The sequence below is a fragment of the Berghia stephanieae genome, chromosome 2, assembly GCF_034508935.2.
Source record: "Berghia stephanieae isolate SIO BIC M18660-M18661 chromosome 2, UCSD_Bste_1.3, whole genome shotgun sequence".
Taxonomy (NCBI): domain Eukaryota; kingdom Metazoa; phylum Mollusca; class Gastropoda; order Nudibranchia; family Aeolidiidae; genus Berghia; species Berghia stephanieae.
The window spans coordinates 71,896,462-71,903,030 of NC_088361.1; the positions used below are offsets into that span (position 1 = coordinate 71,896,462).

At 31.3% G+C, this 6,569-nt stretch overlaps 1 long non-coding RNA gene across 3 annotated transcripts; it reads left to right on the forward strand.

The window, feature by feature from the left end:
- Positions 1 to 256: 256 nt before the first annotated feature.
- Positions 257 to 4,798, forward strand: LOC144963721 (uncharacterized). 3 transcript variants are annotated; one of them, XR_013643672.1, is made up of 4 exons: positions 257 to 332; positions 2,695 to 2,809; positions 4,153 to 4,423; positions 4,675 to 4,798. It is a non-coding gene; the product is annotated as an uncharacterized LOC144963721 (long non-coding RNA). The 3 variants fall into 3 exon arrangements; XR_013643674.1 differs by having other exon boundaries at positions 311 to 390; XR_013643673.1 differs by lacking the exon at positions 2,695 to 2,809 and having other exon boundaries at positions 274 to 332.
- The last annotated feature ends 1,771 nt before the right edge of the window (positions 4,799 to 6,569 follow it).

The following is a 6,569-nucleotide window of genomic DNA, read 5'->3' on the forward strand; positions in this document are numbered from 1 at the left end:
AGATGTTGATATTTTATTAAACAAATGGTGAAATTTATCAAAAATAAATGTCAATCTATTTTTAGACCAGGGTAAAGTTAATTATTCAAAAATTAATGCGCTTGTGTGAACAAAACAAGAACTATCTGTAACCAGATTTTCAGAATAATATAGACATATATGTTGAATTTAACTACATTAAAATTTTATTTACACATGTTTGTTTTAACTGAAAGTGTATTATCTATAATTTAAACAACAAAGACGGAAGATCTATTTTGGACGCAACGTTGTCCGGCTTCTACCGTTCCTAATCAGCAGCAATGAACAACCGGAGATCAAATAATTCAAAGGTACGGTTTCATTTTCAGTGTTTTAGTTTGTAATCTGCATCGATTGCTTTAAGAGAAGGTAAATATTTAGTTCAATGTTAACACGTAGTAGCTTTCCGGTATTTAACTTTGGATGTTTCACTCGCATAATTCTAGAATGCTTTGTAGATGTTTTTCATCTAGTCTACGATTCACTTCGCATTGTCAGTCACTATCTTAGACAGCTCCACTCACCGAGATTCTCACTCACAAAGTTGACGTCTCCTTCGCTAATGTCTGCTTCATGTTCAAGCAGTGACTGATTCTGATACTGTTTGAGGAAACACACTTTTCATAATAATAGTTGGATAATATTTTTAAATTGTCGTGTTGTGGGTAACAGCTACAATCTAGAACGTGTGGTGTATCAATTCAATCATAATTTAACTCCCCCCCCACAAAATAAAAAAGAAAAGAAAAAAGCAGAACCCCCATTAGTAGGTTGGAATGTCAACAGAAGCAAAAATAAAAAAATTAAAAAAATCAATAAGTAAAATAAAAGAAATCCCATCTGTCGTAGTGCGTGGCTTTCACCACTTTCAACTGGAAAAAGTCTAGCCTAGTCGTATTATTCACTCTCGCCTTGTCCTTGCAATATGTTCCGAGTTCGGAACAACCTTTAGGTCTTTTGATACCTGCCGACGTGCACTTATTTGCAGGTCTGTTAATCCAATTCACTATTGGCTCATTGTTGTAATGGCTTTTTTTTTTTTAATGACACAAAATTTTGCCAATAACAAAAATATTAAACTAGGCCTAGCATAGCATTCGTATGTCAGACCTGCATATATGTACACGTCGATACCTGCTCATTGCTGGAAAAGTAACAAATAAGGGATTCCTGCTACTGACCTTCAATATCTTAAGTTATTTGCAGGAGTTAAGGTGGTAGCCGCTTTGCCACAAAATACTTTATTGTTGTTTTTGTTTTGTTTTGTTTTTTTGCTTAGAGTGTGGGGAAGGAATGGCAGAGTGGGGTGAAGGATGAAAGAATGAGAGGGGCAGATGGAAAGGGGAAAGGGGGGTGGGGAGGGAGATTTAAAAAACAACAACCAAATTCTCCTACTCAACCGCTTGTCGCATCTTTGATATTTGAAAGGTGTCAAACTATGACACTTAGCATCTTCTAAGCTGTTTCGCCTTATTTGACAAGTGTGAGAAAGATAAAAGGCTTTAATTGTAAGATGCAGGGAGGAGGGTCAAAGTTAATTTCTATCTTGGGCCCCTCACTGTGCTATATTTTTTTTAATAGTGTGTAAATTTAATGAGTGGTTTTAAAAATTAAGACTATCTCCCCTGGTTCTAGAAAAATGAATATACCAAAAAAGTATGAATGTTTGTGTGTTTTGAGGAGGGGGGGGGGGGGGGGGGGGGGGGGGGGAGAGGGGTTGCTGGTTTTTGTTAAAGTTTTATACACATCCCTATCAGTTCAATCAATTTTTGGGGGTAATGATAGAGGGGCCTGATACCGCAGCTTATTACGAATTTACATTGGGTTGATATTAAAAATAAACCTCTCTGATTACTTTAGATTACCTACTTTTGATTTATTTTTAGCCCATTTCTTTCATCACCGCCAGTAATCAAGAGTCTTCATAACAAGAAGCTTGTAGGATTTTGTCATACATATGAAATACTATATATGTGAAATGTGTCTTATTTAGATTTTGCCTACGGAATGATAAGGAAGCTCTCTCAATTGATATCTTATTTGACTTTAAAGTGAAATCAAGAGGCATTAATTTTTCAGTTTATTCGAATTGGCTACTGTGACCAAAAAGTTAATAAAAGAAAACATGTCTTCAATTAAATCTCTGATAAAATGAGATCTGACACAACGGTTTTACAACCTTGTGGTATCTGAGGTCTAGGTTAATTGTGTTTTCTAATGTTTTTATTGAATATAAGCAAAAAATTTAAGACATATGGCATGTTTATATTATCAAAACACTAAATGGTATTTCACCTTACATTGAAATGTGTGGTCCTTTGGAGTCATAGTCATGGAACTAGAGTTATTCCTGTTTCTGTAACACGAAGCAACAAACTTTAACAAGTGCTTTCTACTCTCTGAATAAGTTTCAAATTTACATATATTAGACCCATCTATCTATTCAAACATTGCTATATTAATTTCAAATTTTCATTCAATATCAGAAGTTAAATAAATCCATTGAAAATAATAATGAAATGTGGTAATTATAGCTCTTGTTCATTGTTAGCTCTATATGAATATCATTCAATGACTGAATGTGAGATGATATTGCTTTCTATGTTTCTAACCAAGAGAAAACGCTGTGGACTGCCATAATTATTCCAACTGAATCAAAAACTTTTTTTTCAGATTTAAATAACATAACAATCATGAGCCTCTGCATTTCTTGAGATATTGGTGTGCAGTCCTGGAAGTATTGCCCTGCCCACATTCTGGCAATTAACCAATCAATATTCACGAAAATGTATTATTATTATTATTATTATTATTATTATTATATTATTATTATTATTATTATTATTATTATCATTATTATTATTATTATTATTATTATTATTATTATTATTATTATTATTATTATTATTATTATTATTATTATTATTATTATTTTCATCATCATCATCATCATCATCATCATCATCATCATCATCATCATCATCATCATCATCATCATCATCATCATCATCATCATCATCATCATTATTATCATCATCATCATCCTGATCATGATGATGATCATCATCAGGTATCATTATTATTATTATTATTATTATTATTATTATTATTATTATTATTATTATTATTATTATTATTATTATTATTATTATTATTATTATTATTACTATTATTATTATTATTATTATTATTATTATTATTATTATTATTATTATTATTATTATTATTATTATTATTATTATTATTGTTATTATTATTATTATTATTATTATTATTATTATTATTATTATTATTATTATTATTATTATTATTATTGTTCTTATTATCATTGAGCCTTCCCCTCAAGATTATCAAAATAGCTTTCAACTTTACTGTATCTTATAGAATTTCTCAACATAAAAAAAAAAATTCTATAGTATTTATACAATCTCTCAGCTGTATTAACCTAACCTATTGATCCATAGTCTAGAATCTTGAGGGTGGCGATTAAGCCGAGAGAACAGAACCTTATTTTGCTTTCAAGCGTTTTCAAATTATAAAATCTTGCCGTTACTTTTAAAGATTCTATTTAACTTTTTTTCTAATGCTAGTACAAGTTAAAAGCCTTATTATGAAGATCCTTAGATGATCTAAATTTAGACAGCTATCACTCCATGTCATTGGTACTGGCTCCTGTCTCTTTATACAATAAATTCATATTTCCAGTGTGCTTATCATATACTTTTACATAGGACAGTCAAGAAAATATGCCAAAAACTTGTTTTTTTGGTTTTGCATATGAAGAAATTTTGCAATACTATATTTTGTTACAGTATATACTCTTTAACTTGCCAACATTTTCTATATTAAATATATTTTATTCTTTTCTTTCTTGTTCACATTTATCAATAGGCAGGATAAGAGTGCTGATAAAACTCTAATTGTAGCTGATTTGTAATATTAGTATAATTTGATAGATTGGTCTTTTGACCATGTAATGTTGCAGTTGCTATTGAAAATGTAATATAATCTACCATTTATTGTACATATTTCACTAAATGTAATATGTTTTTTTTTGTTTTTGTTTTTAATATATGAAAAATTACTTTATATGGTAAAAACAACTTTTTGATTTAAAAAAATTCATTACAGAAACCAAATCTAACATGTGTCATGGAGTCTGCACAGGAAGCAGACTGAAGGAGGGAAATGAGAAGAAAAGCAACTGGCAGCTTTTAACATGAATTGAGACTGTTAGGCTCAACGTTTATGTACCGGATATTCAAGTTATATATCTCAGAAAAATAGGTATAATTGTAGATACATAGAATTCCTTCAGATTATATCAGTTTGATAGTTTGCAACATGTTTCTGGCAATATAAATCAAGTTAACTGCAAATTATCTTGAGTTCAACTTGCATGGTAAGTTGGTATAAAATTTCATATTAATTGATTCTGAATGCATAATTTTCCTTTATTTCATTTGAAAATTATCTGATGCAGCTATAGAGCAGAGAAAATAGGTTCATTAAATTTTTAAACAAATTGATAAAAGAAAGACAAACGTTTCTATTACTTTTTTAAAAGAAGATTTATTGACCAAAACTTTTTCTGGAGGCATTTAATCACACAATTTTCCCCCCCCCCCCCCCCACCTCCCCTTCTCTTCACAGGATGAGAATACAATACCAACATACCTGTAGTGGAGATACATCTAATTCTAATCTATAGATTTTGTGATTATCAGCATGTGCATTATAAATGAAATGGCAATAAAAGTGATATGTATAAACTTGCAATATGTTTTTTAATAATGCTTTTTTAATTTGACAAGTCAAATATATATAATGGCCCTCAGATGCAGATGGTGGTAACTCCAATAGTCTGTTTGGAACCATATACCCTTTTCATACAGTACCAATCGAGTATTTGACTTCCTTTAAGCACTAAAATTCTTACCAAATTTTTCCCTGCCTGCCTGAAAAAAGATCTAAAAACAAGAGTGATTTAAACTCCCAGCGCCAGGGCATGAGTCACCATCTGTAATCATTTAAAAACTGGTCCGTTTGACCTGGCGAACTAAATTGAATGCTGTATTTAGCAGTGGAAATAACGAGCACATATCTGAAAATGGAAACAGGCTAGACCGTGTCTTCCGCCGGACCGATCAAAACACCATCCAGGATCTATCGGTTGAAGACAACCTCCAGTCTGATCACCACCTCGTTAATTTTGTACTCAATGAGAAGAAAATCTAAGCCTGAAAGGAAACAACTTGTCATGGTCTCAAGTGAGTAAAGAGCTACTCAACTATGAATTTCTATGGAAATTACTCGATATCCTTTAAATAGGATGCTAGTCTATAGCAAAGTAATTTCCGCTAAAAACAAGAGACCCAGCTATCCAATTAAATAATAAAACGTGTGAAAGGGGAAGTCTCTCTCTCTCTCTCTCTCTCTCTCTCTCTCTCTCTCTCACTCCCTGTCTCTCTCTCTCCCTCTCTCTTCATGTATTTCCCTATCTATCTATCTTTCTCCACTTATCAATCAATCAATCAATCTATCTATCTATCTATCTATCTATCTATCTATCTATCTATCTATCTATCTATCTATCTATCTATCTATCTATCTATCTATCTATCTATCTATCTATCTATCTGACTACCTATCTATATATCTATCTCTATGTCTTTCTCACACACTCTCTCTCTTCTTTTTTTTTTCATTTTCACTCACTCTCTCATTATATTCGTTTAAGGACCACCATTTCGGTAATTAGTTCTCATTGCAATCCCTCTTACTTCTTAACATAAACGTTTAAGGTTACACTTAAAGCGTGTAAAGATGACAATGGAATTTGCTTACTATTCTTATACTGTGTAGTTTTTTGACGTAGTCTTTTAGAGCAAGTAGGCCCATGGATCCACAATATTTCTATCGAAATTAATCGCTATCCTTTAAATGGGATGCTAGTCTATAGCAAAGTAATTTCCACTAAAAACAAGAGACCGGCTTTCCATTTCAATAATATAACGTGTCAAAGGGGAAGTCTCTCTCCCTCTCTCTCTCTCACTTCCTGTCTCTCTCTCCCTCTCTCTTCATCTATTTCTCTATCTATCTATCTATCTATCTTTCTCCATCTATCTATCTATCTATCTATCTATCTATCTATCTATCTATCTATCTATCTATCTATCTATCTATCTATCTATCTATCTATCTATCTATCTATCTATCTATCTATCTATCTATCTATCTATCTATCTATCTATCTATCTATCTATATATTCCTCTATCTATCTATATATCTATCTATCTATCTATCTATCTATCTATCTATCTATCTATCTATCTATCTATCTATCTATCTGTCTATCTGTCTATCTATCTATCTATCTATCTATCTATCTATCTATCTATCTATCTATCTATCTATCTATCTCTATCTCTTTCTCACTCTCTCTCTCTCTCTTCTTTTTTTTCATTTTCACTCACTCTCTCATTATATTCGTTTAAGGACCACGTGATTAGTTCTCATTTCAGTCCCTCTTACTTTTTACAATAAA